At 43.2% G+C, this 18,045-nt stretch overlaps 1 pseudogene; it reads left to right on the top strand.

Annotated features, from left to right (window-relative positions):
- The first annotated feature begins 4,257 nt into the window (after nucleotides 1–4,257).
- The window catches only part of LOC149793618 (uncharacterized), a 42,443-nt pseudogene continuing 28,655 nt past the window's right edge, over nucleotides 4,258–18,045 (top strand).

Raw genomic sequence — 18,045 nt, 5'->3', positions numbered from 1 at the left:
AGAGAGTTTATGTATTAACACAGTATAGAGAGTTTATGTATTAACACAGCATAGAGAGTTTATGGATTAACACATTATACAGAGTTTATCTATTAACACAATATACATAATTTAGGGTATTGACACAGTACAGAGAGTTTATGTATTAACACAGTATACAGAGTTTATGTATTGACAGAGTATACTGAGTTTAGGGTACCGACACAGTATACAGAGTTTATCTATTAACACAATATTCAGAGTTTAGGATATTGACACAGTATACTGAGTTTATCTATTAACACAATATTCAGAGTTTAGGATATTGACACAGTATACTGAGTTTAGGGTATTGACTTGGTATACAGAGTATATGTCTTGACACAGTACACAGTCTATAGAGTTTATTTATTGACACAGTATGCAGAGTTTATCTATTAACACAATATACAGAGTTTAGGGTATTGTCACAGTATACTGAGTTTAGGGTATTGACTCAGTGTACAGAGTATATGTATTGACACAGTATACACAGTTTAGGATATTGACACAGTATACATAGTTTAGGGTATTGACTCAGTATACAGAGTATATGTATTAACACAGTATACAGAGTTAGGGTATTGACACAGTATACGGAATTTGGGGTATAGAAGGAGTATACAGTGTTTAGGGTTTTGACACAATATACAGAGTTTACGTATTGACACAGTATATAGTTTCTGTATTGACACAGTACAGTATATATATTGTTTATGTATTAACACAGAAGGAGTATAGAAGGAGTATACAGTGTTTAGGGTTTTGACACAATATACAGAGTTTACGTATTGACACAGTATATAGTTTCTGTATTGACACAGTACAGTATATATATTGTTTATGTATTAACACAGTATACAGAGTTTATGGTATTGAAACAGTCCCTAGAGTTTATGTATTGACACATTAAAGTATATATAGTTTATGTATTGACACAGTATACAGATTTTTTGTATTGACACAGTATAGGAAGATGAAAGCTACATAATAACAATGACATGAAATGGGTGTTTTTGCACTAGTCTTTTTATAGGTTCTCGGCCAGGGCTCGTTGTATTCGCCATCGACACTTCCTCTAAGCAATTCAACCAGACTCGGGCCTACATAACTAACCGAGGACCTTTAATAATGCCGATACAAAACGACCTGGGCCTACATGACTAACTCAAGACCTATAGCAATGCCAATACAACCAGACCTGGGCCTACATGACTAAGTGAGGACCAATAACAATGCCAATACAAAACGACGTGGTCCTACATGACTAAATGAGGACCTATAACAAGGCCAATACAAAAAGACGTGGGAATAAAATACTAAATGAGGACCTGGAGCAATGCCAGTGTAATCAGACATGGGCCTACATGACTATATCTATCACAAGGCCAATGCAAAACGACATGGGCCTACTTGACTAACCGAGGACCTATAACAATGCCAATACAAAACGACCTGGGCCTACATGATGAAATGAAGACTTATATCAATGCCATTACAAAACACTCATTTAATAAAATAGTAGTATAGTTGAATGACTGTAAAGTGTTTCATTACTACGGAAGGAAATAGTGGTTGCAAATATAAATTTTTTATATTTCTCTAACCTATTAATTTTACAAAGAAGCTATCTTTTCGTTAGCATTACTCCAGACTTGAAGCGAAATCGAAAAAGATTCTGTTTACAAATCGTTCAAGATATATGATGCAAAAGTAAGGATCTAATTTAACTGAGTAAGGAAACTGATAATAACGCCTTGTCCTTAATTTAGTTCTAACCACGATAGGAACAAACCACAAAAGGAATACTGGTTTTTGCTTTATTTTGCTTTAAGTTGCTAATGGCAGGTCATTTGTGCATCACGTTTATTCGGTCTGACTGTTGCTTAGTTTTAATATGTCAACATAACATTTTGGTAAAATCAATAATATCTAAGCTAAAACAATGATTTATAAATTATGATTTATACTGTACAAATTATGTTGAAAATCAGACTTCTGCAATATTTATTCATGTAAATCTTTAAAAGGAAATGATATTAAACATTTATAACAACCGCTAAGATTGTGTTAAGGAACTAGGTTCGACAAATAATTCAACCATAGAAGATCCATAATTCCAAGTTCAACGCCAAATGAATAAGGATGACAAAGGGGAGCACATTTCAAGCGACAAGCCCGAGGTTTCGGAATACATTCTCTGTGCTCCGGAAAGTGTTGGTAGATAGAAAAACTTGTATGGTAAATAATCTTGCGTAATTCATTAATAAATATAGTAATTATATACCAAAAATACCCATCAAAAAAGGAGATATTACAGCAAAAGTCTCATGCAACTTGTACTCAAGCAGCGCGTGCCATTCCGATGTTTAAACACTCTTGACATACGAAACAAAACCAATCGCACGTGTGAAAACAAGTACAACCTCCTTGATCATATAAAACTTGATTGGGGATCTCATCAGAGACACTGTGGTTATGGAATTGTAAGCACAAGAAATATGGTGATGAAGAAACATACGTCTATTCAATGTTAATGGAAAAAACTGAATTCATCGGAGAGCTTTGAAACAATATAGTTATAAAGTTTGATTCTAATTTTTTAAAAGACATGGATTCAACATAATTAAGTGTTCTTATGGCAATCAGACATTTATCAGACTTCATGTACAGTAAAAGAAAACAATATGAAGAGTTTGCAGAATCAGTTATAAACAATATTCCGGTTCCATCCTTGTCATAGAAACAAACTGCCTGATTTGGTGGAATGAGTACACCCTCTCGATGTAAATGTTTTCTAATTGCCTTCTCCCACTTGAGTCTGATACTCCCTATCAAAATCAATATATTCCCATCGATACTGATTACTCGATTTCAGCTTCATAGTAGATTTTGAATGTTTTGGTGATCCACAAAAATGTGTATACACTTCTCAAGGAGTATCGCTTCTCGACGTCAATCTTGGGTAAGAATTTTATATTCAACATGTTTTATTCATCCCAGATTTGTACAAAATGCTGCAAATACTAACATGACATTACATTATACAGAATATCATCAGTTTGGAGCACATCAACTTTAACAACAAAAAAAGGACAAATCTATAATGCCAAATTCTTGCATGATCATGCGATTTTTAACTGGTTTGACAGTTTGGACACTTGATGTCTGTCTTTTTCAAACATCCGTATTGGACACTCGGTTTGAATAGTGGTGTAAGGGGTGCTCATGGAGGGGTAGTACCTCTGGTGGGTAGCAATCGTACTCCATTGGGGGTAGTAAGTCCACCTTTGGTATCAACTTGGCGCTCAGCTCTCACCTATAGTTCAAGAAGCTGTAGCATGCGCAGCGGCCACACCACGGGCAACGGCTTCGACTGTCCAGCCAGACCAGGTTTAGGGTAACCGACGGGTCTCAAACCCTCTGTGAGTCAGAGATTGTCACCCATTGCATGTGAAGACTGGACCCGGCGGACTGCGCGGAGGAACCACCAGCTGGTCAACGGGCTGGAAGGCGGATCCAGCAAAGCGATATGGAGCGCTAAGAGCACGGCAAGACACGTAGGACACATTGGTCATCCACTTCATCCAGTCTCCATTCCAGCCGTCTTGACTACGTCTTGCAACTGGACAAAGTGGAGTCTGGACTAGAGAGTGAGGCTGACGCAGCACAACTCTTCCTCACTTTAATCCAACTCACGCGCAATTCATTTATGTCATCACCCGTGCCCAAGTCCTGCGGTGATGGGCGAGCTGCGTCGCCACAGACGTGGATGCACTGGCAGCCGTAGTGGCGGACCTGCACGTAGGCGACTCAGGCCATATGGTCGTCCTCCATTGACCTGAAGCAGAAATGGATGTCGGAAGCCGTCTGAGCGACTAAGCAGACCTTTTCAGGATAGCACTGATTACCTCCATATCATGAGGAAAGGGTTAGAAAAGGTGCCCTAAAAACCCTGCTTCATCTTGCCCGACCAGCTTACCTCGGCTGGAGGGAATCCCTTTCTTGCGGTCGAAACACAAAGAAAACCCAAAATGTTCCACTCACTCTTGGTACGAGGAACATACGCACTCTATTGGATCGTGCAGAGGCTGACAGACCAGAGAGAAGAACTGCCCTGATTGCAAGAGAACTTACTCGCTTCAAGATAGAGATAGCAGCCCTGAGTGAAACTCGCTTGGCCGACGAGGGCCAATTGACTGTAGCTGGAGTTAGTTACACCTTTTTTCTGGAGTGGACATGACACCGATGAACGTCATGAGTCTGGAGTTGGATTCGCTGAAAGTTCTCTACACTGAGCAAGCTCTGTCTGAAGCTCTGACATGCCAGCTAGAAACCACAGACTCTTATACCAACGACGTAGAGAAATGCTGGGCGGCCTTCAAACATCTGGTGTACTCTACTGCATCTGAAACCCTTGGCGTCACTGCGCGAAAGCACCAAGACTGGTTCGACGAAAACTGTGAAGAAATACAGTTCTTGCTAGAGGAAAAGCATCGTCTCCATGGTGCATACAACATTAACCCCAAGTCCGCTGCAAAGAAAGATGATTTCAGCAGAGTCCGCCAAGCTGTGCAGAAGAAACTGCGCGAGATGCAGGACACATGGTTTAGCCGAAAGGCTGATGATATTCAGTCTTTTGCCGAAAGACACGACATGAAGAATTTCTATAGTGCTCTTCGTGATGTTTATGGCCCAGTAACATCAGGCACAATCACACTCTTGAGCTCCGATGGCAGCACTCTCATAACCGAGAAGGAAACGTTACTGCATCGCTGGGTGGAACACTTTGACGGTATCCTCAATAGACCCTCTTCCATCAACGATGAAGCGATCAACCGTCTACCCCAGGTGGAGATCAACGATAGACTGGCTGACCCTCCAACAGTGCTGGAAACTCATAAGACCATTGAGCTCCTGTCTAGTGGGAAAGCTCCAGGAGCAGGCTCCATCCCAGCTAACATCTACAAGTCTGGTGGGCCTAAGCTAGTGGAAAGACTAACAGAGATGTTCTGTCGGATGTGGAAGATGAAACGCATACCCCAGGAATTCAAAGATGCATCAATCGTCCACATTTATAAACGCAAAGGCAGCCGCCAATCCTGCGACAACCGTAGAGGAATCTTTCTACTCTGCATCCTGGCAAGGTCCTCGCCAGGCTACTGCTGAACAGACTCACAGAACACCTTGATCATTGCCTACTGCCAGAAAGTCAGTGTGGCTTCAGAAAGGAGAGAGGCACCATCGACATGATCTTTGCTGCCAGGCAGATGCAAGAAAAGGGTCTTGAACAAAATGTCCAGCTATACATCACCTTCGTGGACCTGACTAAGGCATTCGATACTGTCAGCCGGGAAGGCCTTTGGAAGATCATGGCCAAATTTGGATGCCTAGAAGTCTTCATTGAAATGGTATGGCAGTTTCATGATGGCATGTTTGCCAGAGTCCAGGACCAGGGTAACTATTCCGAACCCTTTGCAGTTACGAATGGTGTGAAACAAGGAAGCGTCTTAGCCCCCAATCTCTTCAGCCTCATGTTCTCCGCAATGTTGATGGATGCTTTCAAGAACATCTATGTTGGAGTAGGTCTCCGATACCGTCTGGATGGGACGTTGTTCAACCTGAGGAGGCTTCAAGTCAAAAACCAAAGTCCAAGTTGAGAACATTCGCGACCCCCTCCTTGCAGACGAATGTGCCCTCAACTTCAGCACGGAGGCAGGCATGCAACAGAGCATGGACCTCTTTTTCATAGCGTGCACCAACGTCGGACTCACCATCTCTACTAGCAAGACCGAGGTTCTGCATCAGCCAGTCCTGGAGAAGATTACCTGGAACCATCCATCACTATCAAAGGCCAAAAGCTCAAAAATGTAGACAGGTTCACATACATCGGCAGCACCCTCTCACAAGCAGTCCACATAGACGATAAGGTCAACACCAGGATTGCAGACTCTACTCAAATGTCTGGGATAGGAGAGGCATCAGGGTTGCCACCAAACTCAAAGTCTACGCAGCGGTGGTTCTTCCCACCATCCTCTATGCTTGCGAGACATGGACTTTGTATAGCCGCCATGTTAAAAAACTGAACCACTTCCATATGAGCTCCCTGAGAAAACTACTTAAAATCAGATGTCAGGACAAGATACCGAACACAGAGGTTGTTACTAAGGCCGGCATGACAAGCATCCACACCATGCTGTGCAAAGCACAACTCCGATGGGTTGGCCATGTTGTCCGCATGCCTGTAGAACGCCTACCTAAGAAGGTCTTCTATGGAGAGCTACACCAAGGCAAGAGATCTTACGGTGGTAAAAAAAGAGGCACAAGGACACCCTCAAGGCTTCGCTGAAGAACCTAGGCATTGATCCTGACAGCTGTGAGAGTGTCACTTCTAACCGATCTGCTTGGCGCAGTCAAGTAAATGCTGGTGCGGCAGCCTTTGAGCAGAAAAGACTGGTGGACGCAGCTGAGAAACGTGATCTGCGCAAATCCAGGAACAACAGTTCCGCAACTCCCGGTCAGCAACCTGTACATCGATATCCCCACTGCAATAAACTCTCCCGGGCGCGGATCGGACTGATCAGCCATCTCCGGACCCACCCCCAGTGAATTGATGACATTAAATGGTCCTCATCGACACCGATGGACGAACATCATTGGACACTTTATTTGAATGCACAAATTTTGGCATTTACAAGAATTAAAAAATCTCTGTTTCGTGATATGTAGTATATAATTCATGTACTTGTAATCATTTATCTTATAACAATAACACTCATACAATCATTCAGCAGCAAACATTTTGTACACAGCAAACTGCATATAAATCTGAACAAATAATTAACAGCAGTTCACGACCATATAAAGTGCAAGCATGTACTGCTGAAGATTAAACAGAGAGAGAGAGAGAGAGAGAGAGAGAGAGTTTAACGCAACATCAGTACAATCCTCGCAATATATTGTCGATAATTGTGAAGGGGAAATTGTTAAACAATTTATGAACATAAACCCTTCTTAATAAACGTAAACATGCTGTCTTTCGAAGTTACATGTAAAGATTATATATTAATTGATACAACAGAAAGGTTACAAATGTACACATTTTTTCAGAAAGAGAAACACTTCTAGCTAAAAGTAAAGATATTCTCTAAAAATATAAATCATACAATTTGTAAACAAGTATTTAAAACAAAAAGGTTGAAAGGTTAAAGCCATTAAAATATATGATCTTTTGTATAAACCGTATTCTTTTAGATAGTCACGTGTCTTTTCGAGCGGAACATCATTGCAATTCTGTTTGATTGAGCTGACATTATAAAATGTATGTCCCGCAGTTTGGAAATCGAGAACTCGACAAGAATGTGCCACAGTGTCAGTTGACACAGGTACGGTACGCATTCCAGAAGTGATCCAGTCTTCAGGAGTAATGCATGATTCTAGTATGTGTGCCCTATAAATGAACAATACAATACCTCCTCATCTATGTGCTATGTTCTACATAAAATATGCCCCAGCGGTTTTATGTTGAGAAGCCTGTTTATGGAGTTTTCACTCCGCATATATTGTCAAGCAAACATATTGTTTGAGAAAATACTTAAAGTCCCTATAAAGGATCTTCCATTTAGAAATAGATGACTGCAGGGATGACTGCAGGGCAGCTTTGGCTGTTTTATCTGCACTATCATTATCCTTAATACCAAGATGACTTTATAGCAAACAGTACAGTAAACTTTTTCTGGAGTATACGTATGTAAGTAGTATATGGGGACACCCTAGGGACAATGGGACTTACCATTAAAAAACACCTTGGGACACTCTGGGGACAATGGAAATTTAACATGGGAGAAATTGCTGGGACACTCTAGGGACAATTGAAATTAACATGGGAATCTATTTTGGGTCAGTCTAGGGACAAGGGAAATTTAACATGGGAGAAAAAAGCAATTCTAGGGACAAGGGGAATTGAACATGGGATTTTTAAAAAAAATAAAATAAAATAAAATAAAATAAAATAAAATAAAATAAAAATTAAAAAAAATATAAAAAGGGGTAGGCAATTGAAAGTCTATCTCTTTTCGAGAAATGTGGGTGGCCCTGAAAAGGGCCTTTGGGTTTATATATGCCCTTAATATAAAAGGCATCTGTGACTTCTTCTTGTCCTTAGGCTTCGTCTCACTGTAGGACCGTAAATCAGGACTCTTTTGAGGCATCCTTGCCTCTCTACGTAAATCCTACGTATCCATAGGTTGCTGGCGGACCTATGGACATCTGTCCATTCGGTATGTCCGTCCTGAACATCATCGAAGACACAAGGGTTGATGATTCGACTGTGGTCCACATCTTGAGGCGTCGAGAACAGGTAAATCAATGCAGTAAACTGCGCTTATTTATAGGTAGAGGAAGGATTGAAACGGATTGAGTTCATTGACCAATCCAAACACGCGTTACAAAATTCATTCAGCTCGCCTCCAATCCGAAGATAACAGTCTGTGACGTCACGTGGTCTATATAGATTCGCTACCGCCTGTGTGCAGTCAATCGATGCGAGACAGTGATTCAACATGACGGAAACTCAGAAAACGATCCATTGGGGTGCACCAGCAGTGGAGACTACACAAGGGAACCCGGACTTACTTTCAGAAGAGGTAAATTGGGATTTTGTGGATTTTCTTACCTCGCAAGAATTTGTTCCGGAACCTTCGTCACCTTCATTACCACACGTGGAGAATTTTAGACAGAGACAGAAAGAAGAATTGGAGAAATTTATACAACGACAAAAGGAAGCGGAACAAGCTTTTCTTTTACAGCAACAACAGCAAGAAGAGGTAAGAAAAAAACAACAACAACAACAAGAAGCAGCAGCAAAGAAACAAGAGGGTGAAAATCAAACGGTCACGGTACTGTTAGACATTTTAGCGGAGTTAAGAAGTCTGAAACAAATGTATCAGACTTCTTTATCACGACCGAAGAGAATACGACCTTCCCGAGCTAAACACGCCAACTCTGTGACTAAGCCTACCGTACCACCCTTAGTGATTTCAACTAAATCATCATCATCAGAAGTAGGCCTCGGCCGTGGCAACGGCTTAAGGCAGTTAAAGTTGATTGCTTAAACTCACCCCTACACCAAAAACCAAAGGCCCTTTTCAGGGCCACCCACTTCTCTCGAAAAGAGATAGACTTTCAATTGCCAATAACTAACCCCCCCCCAAACCCCCATTTTACCCCTATAGTACGTGTATATGAGTGCGTGAGTGTAGCTTCTTATTTAAAATCAAAACTCAAAGACACTTACCTTTTTATGCCTAATTTATTCTTTTATCAATAGTTACAATCCAATTCACAATTCACAACAGAGCACTTTAAAAAGTACATTCACTTCTTCTGTCTCACTGTTTAGTCTCTCTGTTTTTTAAATGTCTTCACCGTCACAGTCTTTTCCTCCTCTTCCTCCTCACTTTCTTCCCTTCTTCTTTTCTTCTGCTGTTCTTTTTCTTCACCTGTCTGCTATCTTCCTCCTCTTCTTCTTCCTCTGAAGAATCCCTCTCTTCTTCTGACTCCTCTTGTTTCTTTTTTGGGCAATCTGGAGACCAATGTCCTTTTTCTTGACAATAATAACAGGCATCTTGACTTTTGTCTCTTTTAACCCCTGTTTTTCTTTTTTGACGGTCTGACACTCTGAAGACCAATGCCCTTTCTTCTGACAGATATAGCAAGTATCTTCACTTTTATCTCGAAAAGAAGGAGAGTAGTCCGAAGGCTGGTCTGAAGAAAATTTTCTAATGACCCCTCGCAAAGCTCTGATGAAACGTTCGATTTGGCTAGTCTCTTCCATCGTTGTGCTCGGTTAGAGAGTGAAATGAATAGCGAAAGGACAAGACACACACCCTTTTATATACGCTGGTCTGCCATGACTATAAATTAGTCCATGCTGTTTAAATTTTAGTCATTTGACGTTTTTCACTCAAGATGAAACGATCCAATTCATTTGAGAAGAAAGAAGAAGAAAGTAAGAGGCAGAAACGTGATCTATCGCTTCGTACCAGAGCTGAAGTCTTGGCACAAATTCATGCCAGTGATTTTGAAGAGGAGATGAGTGAACCAGAATCCGAACCCTCTAAACAAAGTTCACCACCCTTAGTTAACCCTGAAAAGTACTATTCCATTCGAGAGACGGAAAAGCGCTCCTCTAGAAAATTTAGAACCACGGCTTACAAATACACGGTGAAGTTTAAATATTTCAAGGCCGAAGTATCCACGTCTCTCCTCCTCAAGGGACTGGACGCAAAAGGATGTTATTGGTGGACGACCTTCGCAACACCAAAACAAGTCTCGTCCGAATTCACAACCCTCAAGACCAGATGTGGTGGGACGAACCTATGCCAACAAAAACGACACGGTAGAATGGAAAAGAGCCTGGGAGAATATTCGAAAATCGGACCAAGCCAAAGAACGAAGTGAAGCAGAACTCCTGTTGCAACAAGCCGACTTGCCCAAAGACACACCCTGCGGCATTCCTGAAATGCAAAAATTGCAAGATGTCCTAGCTCCACGCTACACCTTGAAAGTGCACCCTCAAGAAATGCGTGGGCCTCTGTTGTTTCGAGGGAAAGACTTTAAGGATGGAAAATACATTCACGTCTATCATCACGATGACCATTTTGATACCATTACCAGTATCACCGGATTCCTGGGATACAAATATTACTGTGAGAAATGTGACTATGGCTATAAAAATCGAGAGAAACACAAACATTGCGGATCGAAATGCTCAGGATCTTTGGCCTCTCCACCCTGTCTGAGAAAAGGGCAAAAACCAGTGCATTGTCCAGCTTGTCAGCGCACGTTTGTCAGTCCTACCTGTTACCAACAACATCTCAAGACGCAAGGTTCACAGCAGAAATATGCTTGTCAACTGCTGAGATTGTTCCCTACGTGTGGACAAGGTCTACGTACCAATAGTACCAAGGCACACGTATGTTCAGGAAAAAAAAAATGTCACATTTGTCACCACATCGTGGACTTGGAACACCAATGCTACGTGCAAAAATACCAACCCCCACCAGGGAAAGAGGATGGACACAAGAAGAAAGGCAATTTCATCTTTTTCGATTTCGAATGCATGCAAGAGACCGGTATTCACATCCCTAAATTCTGCGTGGCTCATCGAGCGTGCGAGAAGCGCATTCAGGAACCTATCTTCAGTCATTTCCCTCACTGTAGTAAGATTCCCGGAGGGCGTGAAAAAATCTTTCGAGGACCGAACACGTTAGCCGATTTTGCACAATGGGTCTTACACCCCATCGATAAGACGTGGAGCCAAGAGGACATCGAACGTTACGGAGATTGTCATCGTCATGCCACAGTGATGGCTCACAATTTCTCCGGATACGATGGACAGTTTCTTTTGAGGTACTATACGGAACATGGTACCGAGCGTCCTAAAGTGATTTTGAACGGAGCCAAAATCATTTCCATGCAAGTGGGACAAGTACAGTTTAAAGATTCGATGAGCTATTTGGCCATGCCTTTGAGTCGAATGCCTAAAACATTTGGAATGACAGAAATGGCTAAAGGGTACTTTCCACACTTTTCCAATACGGAAGCCAATCAACACGCCGTTCTACCCCATTTGCCTGAGAATCACTATTACGACCCTGACAACATGCATACCGAACAACGAGACGCTTTCTACGCTTGGTACCAGGCTCACGCCTCGGACCCTTTCGACTTTTAGGAAGAAATGCTAAAGTATTGTCGTTCCGACGTGGACATTTTACGACGTTGCTGTGGAAAATTTCGAGAACTGTTCATGGAACACGGAGGGGTCGATCCTTTGAAAGAAGCTTGCACCATTGCCAAAGCGTGTTCCTTAGTGTACCGGCAACGATTCATGCTTGAAAACACCGTGGCTGTCATCAGTCCTCAAACGACCAACTATGTCAAACGTCAGTACTCGGTCAAAGCCCTACGCTGGTTACATTACTTGTGCGACAAGGAAGACAAATGGATTCAGCATGCCCGCAACGGAGGGGGCGAAAAGACCATTAGAACGCATTCGGTCGATGGTTGGGACTTAGAAAACCCCAAGATCGTGTACGAGTTTAACGGTTGCTTATTTCACGGATGTCCTGTCTGTTACCCTGACCGTGACACTAAAAATCAGTTTTTACAACGAACCATGGAAGACTTGTACCAGGCCACTTGTCAGCGAAGCCTAAAGTTAGAATAGGAAGGATACCAAGTGGTGGAAATGTGGGAACATGAATACGATCACCGTTTGAAAACCGATCCCGAATTTAAACGCCTCGTGGAAAGTTACCAGTTCATGGACCCGCTGAACCCGAGGGATAGTTTGTACGGAGGAAGGACCAATGCCACCTGTTTGCTGTACCAAGCCGACGAAGAGAAAGGAGAAGAAATCAAATTCTTGGACGTGTGTTCGCTGTATCCCTACGTGTGCAAATATTGTCGCTTTCCTGTAGGGTATCCACAATTGTTCACGGAATAGATCGACCTGAAAAACATTCGACAATACGAAGGCTTGATCAAGTGCAAAGTTTTGCCTCCAGCGGACTTGTACCATCCCGTCTTACCTCACCATTGCCAAGGCAAACTGATGTTTCCTTTGTGCCGTACTTGTGGCGAAACGTGCAACCAAGACCAACCTTGTTATCACACCCAGGAAGAACGGGCTTTGACGGGAACCTGGGTCAGCGTAGAATTGTTCAAAGCTCTGGACATGGGATACCAACTGTTAGAAGTGTACGAAATTTATCACTTTCCCAAGACACAACAATATCACAAGTGTGACCCCACTCAGAAAGGCATTTTCGCCGACTACGTGGATGCCTTTTTGAAACTGAAGCAAGAAGCCAGCGGCTATCCTTCCTGGTGTCACACTCCCGAAGACCAAATACATTTCAAAGAGAAATACTGGGCACAAGAAGGCATTACTTAAGATCACATCGAGAAAAACGAAGGCAGGCGATCGTTTGCCAAAGTGATGTTAAATTGCCTGTGGGGTAAAATGGCACAACGACCGTGTTTACCCAAGACGGAATATTTGACAGAACCTTCCCGCTACTTTCTGATGATTCACGACAGGACCAAATACATGAACACGTGGACGTCGTTCGTGAGGATTTGATCTTGGTCAATTACGAAGAAGATCTGGACTTTGTACAAGACGACCCTTTTGGAAATGTCATCATTGCAGCTTACGTGACAGCCCATGCTCGCTTAAAATTGTACGAAGCTTTAGAACTGTTAGGGGAACGCGTCCTGTACTTTGACATGGACAGTTGCATTTACATCCATCACCCGAGTCAACAGCACCCTGACATCGAAGGAGACCTTTTAGGAGCCTGGACAGACGAGCATCCAGACGACAAGATTCTAAGTTTCGTCAGTGGCGGTCCCAAAAATTACGGCTACGAATACCGGGACAAACAAGGAGAAGTGCACACGAAGTGTAAAGTGAAAGGATTGACTCTGAATTATCGTACCAGTCGAGTGGTGAACTTTGGGGTATTGAAAGAAGCCTTGCAATCTGGAGAGGATGAACACTTTAAAGTGACCACCTATCAACCGAACAAGATTGTACGTTTACCCACTCACCACATCGTCAGTCGACCGTTGGAAAAAGTCTATCAAATCGTGTACCAGAAGCGAGTGCGACTTCCCAATCATGTCACCTTACCGTATGGACACGTCGGTATTGGTCTGTATATAAAAAGGAACCCTAGGCAAGATCGATAGTTCATTGTGACTACCAAGACCAAGCGAACAAGATGAATACTTTCAGAGAAACACAAAACAAGTTTAGAAAGGCACAATTCAAGTTTTGGGTTTCTGAAGTGGAATGCGATTGTGAGCCTTGCGACTTTTCAACCTGTGTTAGTGACAGTACCAGAAGAACCCGTCATCCAGGACAGGACTGTCGTGGACATCCCTGAAAGAAACTTTCGGGAGGACACTTGTGTGACCTTACCCTCTATAGAACTGGTCAGAACATTACCCAAAACATGTTGTACAGACACTTGTTTTTATTCCACGTTGATGGTTATCATGTGGCTTTTATTGTTGTGCTTAAGCCTTTGGCTTTTATGTATTTTTGGCGTTCGTATTCATGTTTAAAACATTCAATAAACGTGTCCTGAAAAAAGTATATAAACTCTCGTCTTGTTTGTTTTCGTGTCACAAGTGACATTCCTGACACTATGGCTACCTCTGCTGTCTCTGCTCCCTCTTCCTCCCCTGTCAAAGTCATCGACGAACACTTAGATCGTGCCAGTTGGGAGGCTTTGTATCTTCGCCATCTCCTTAACATGCTCATTGCTGGACCTAGCGGTTCAGGCAAAACCGAATTCGTGAAACGCTTGATCGAACATAAACATCATTTGATCGATCGTCCAGCTCAACGCATCGTGTAGTATTACAAAGAGTGGCAATCGGCGTACAGCCTCTTGCGAGAAAGTCAAGGCGATCCCATCGTGTTTGTGGAAGGCATTCCTAAAGAAGACGACGGCATCGTCTCTGACTCCCGTCAAACCCATTTGGTCATTTTTGACGACATGTTAGGAGAAGACAAAGAAGAAATTAAACTGTGGTTCACGCGCAAAGGTCATCATCGTAATGCCAGTGTCGTTTACATCACTCAAAATTTGTTTCAACAAAGTAAAGCCCATCGCACCATCAGTCTCAATGCGCATTACGTGGTCTTGTTTAAAAGCCCTCGAGATAAATCGCAAGTGCAAGTCTTAGCGAAACAGTTAGGGGCACCTTGGCTGACTCAGGCGTACGACGATGCCACTCAAACTCCACACGCATATTTACTTGTCGATTTGAAACCTACCATCCCTGATGATTTGCGATTTCGTACCCACTTCTTTCACCATTGGGGCCAAGACGGAGGGCCTGTCCTGTACACGTCTCCGTCCTCGACTTAACTTCATTCCACAAAAAAGTCTATAAAAACCTCAGACCCTTTTCGTCTGTCTCACACACATTTTGAACTTGACGTCCCTTCAGTCGCATCTTCCCGTCAAATTGATTCGTGCCTTGTATGGCATCAATCGAGAAAAAAATCCACAAACACGAGCTAGTGTCTTAGAAGCTAGTCTCAAAGAAGTCTTACGATGGTTCACGGTGACGGCACGTCAATTACTACAAGGGATCATTCAGATTCCTCATCAAACCAAACGCGTTTTTGATTGAAACAAAGTCGCTTTGACCCAACTTACCGATACCCGCATCGACACTCAAACCAAAAAACAAATCATTTTAAAACCTGGAGGGAGCGGTACTCTAGGAGGGGTCATCATTCGCTCACTCTTAAGATGGGATCCTAATGCCCCCAAAGTTCTCCCCAAGAAAAAAGTCAAACGAAGCTCCAAGAAGAAGAAAAAGAGCAGGTCCCCAAGGAGACCCGTGTCTGCAAGAACTTCTCCAGTGGCAGGACCCTCCCCTTACCAGACACCACCCCGGAAAAAGAAAAGAAGACCCCAGAAAAAGAAACAGAGAAAAAGCCCCCAGAGAAAGAAAAGTCCACAGAAGAAAACTAGTCGCAAGAGAGGCACTTCGGCCAGGACGCAACCTTACACTCGCAAACCACGACCTGCCACAGCGGTGACTGCGTCTCCGGCAGCCTCAAGTTCATCCACTTCTCCGTTGATGACACCAAGAACTGAAGAGTACTTGGAGACGTTGATCACACCAAGAACTTCTCCGTTGATGACCCCAAGAACTTCCCCAGTGGCAGGACCCTCCAATTTAGTGGCAGTGGCTGCTGCTCACAAAGTACCTTCTCCCAAAATCAAAGTCCAAGAAAGATCAGGCATGTTACAAAGTTTACTGGATTTGTCCAAGCAAGAACTGGCTCGATTTTGTCCGTTACGTACCCCTGCACGACGTGTCATGCCTGTCCTGAAGTTAATACGACGTAAAGACAATCAGTGGCGACGCGTTACAGTATAAAAAAGGTGTGTGACCGAGTAAGGGTATCAGTGTTTTGGTGCTCCTGAAGATGTCACCCTCCAGAAAACATCCTTCTTCTAAACAACCCCAAGGAAAGAAAAGGAAAGGACTGCCACCACGTTTAGTCAAACATGGGGACATGTTATCTGTCCTGTCCAAAGCTTCTCTACCCCTACGAAAAAAACTCATTCAATCAGCCTCCAAAGAGGTCATCGATACCGTGTGCGAATGTTGTTTGAACGTCTTGAAAGGCACGATCCCTTTGTCCAAACACCAGAAACAATGCTTAGGCAAACATCGTCACGTTCTTCGCCAAATGGTTCAAAAGAAAATTCCCCTTCGTCAAAAGAAGATGTTGGTCCAACGTGGAGGCATTTTACCCCTCTTGTTAGGCCCATTGCTGAAAGGAGTTTTGGGAACCATGTTGGGAGGACTGGTGGGAGCAAGATAAAAAGGCCCTCTGAAGTCCCAAGATCTCAGAATCGACCCTTGAAAACCCCATGGAAGGACGAAAACTAGCTTTAATGCCTTACAAACGATGGATGGAATACCATCGTTGGCAAGAACAACGCACCCCGCTTTTGCCTCCCAATCCCCATTTGAGCGAGATGTCCCAGTTAGAACACGAACTGCAGTCCTTGATGGATCGCCAAGATTTGTCCGAAACAGAAAAATCGCAAAAGTACGGTCAACTCTTGCAACGACTGCAACTCTTTCACCAGAAAGCCTCAGACGAAACAGCTCTACCCACTCTGAAAGATTTTAAGACCTTGATGAAAAGTCCAGCACCATCACCAGTACGACCATTAACAGTGACCAAGACTGAAAAAGAAGAAGAAGAAGAAGGGTTTCAAACTCCACCAGAAAAAGTACGCAAGTTAACAACACCACCTACCTCCAGAATTGGATGGATTAAAAAGATGATGATCACCCCTTCTTCATCACAAGAGGAAAAGAAGGTGAAGACAGAAGTGAAACAAGAACCGATATCCCCGGTTCAGACATCTTCCTCTGCGACACCTATTGCCGGTCACACACGCAAAGCATTGCAATCCAAGAAAGTACCCCAGGAGAAAAAGAGTAGCATCCTCCAAGAGTGGGTGCCTTATTAACACACAAACCAACAAATGGAAAAAGTCTTAGCCAGCATTTACTACAATCTGTCCCATCCTGCAGGTTACGTAGGAGTTCAAAAATTGTATCGTGCTGCCAAAACGCGACGGAAAAGTCTCTGTTTACCTCAAGTGCAACGATGGTTACAAGAACAAGCTACCTACACTTTACACAAACCCATTCGACGCAAGTTTGCCAGAAGTCGCACCCGAGTGGAAGGCATCGATCATCAATGGCAAGCCGATTTAGCCGATGTCTCTCATTTGGCCAGCTACAATCGTGGCTACAAATATTTGTTTTGTGTCATCGACGTCTTTTCCAAATTTGCCTGGGTCGCACCCTTGACTTCCAAATCTATCAGCGAGTTATTGCGAGCCCTGCAACGAGTGTTGAAACAAAGCGGTCGTCACCCTCTTCGATGGCAAACGGACAAAGGCACCGAATTTCTGAACCAAGCTTTCCAAAAAGAATTAAAGAAACGTGACATTCATTTTTTTACCACCGAGAATCCCGAAACCAGAGCTAGCATCGTGGAACGTTTTCAACGCACTTTGAAAGAACGCATGTGGAAATATTTTACGCATCACCACACTCTGAAGTACATCGACATCTTACCGCACCTGGTGCAAGCGTACAACCAATCTTACCATCGAAGCATCGGAAGTGCCCCGCAAGAAGTGACTCCCGAAAACGAAGTGTTGGTGTTTGAGCGCCTGTTTGGTAAGTTCCCTGACGAGGGCTGCCCCCAAGAAAAGTGGAGTGTTGACCGTAGGAGATTGGGTGCGCATTGGCAAAACCAAACGCATTTTCGACAAAGGTTACTTACCTAACTGGACGACCGAATTGTTTCGTGTCACTGAACGAGTGCATGGCCGTCATCCTGCCGTCTATAAATCGGAATACATGAACGGACAAGTGCTCAAAGGAACGTTTTAC

Source organism: Sinohyriopsis cumingii, chromosome 8, assembly GCF_028554795.1.
Source record: "Sinohyriopsis cumingii isolate HCF-2022 chromosome 8, ASM2855479v2, whole genome shotgun sequence".
NCBI classification, from domain to species: domain Eukaryota; kingdom Metazoa; phylum Mollusca; class Bivalvia; order Unionida; family Unionidae; genus Sinohyriopsis; species Sinohyriopsis cumingii.
The sequence above is the reverse complement of the archived record's forward strand: the minus strand, read 5'-3'. Positions and strand labels throughout refer to the sequence as shown.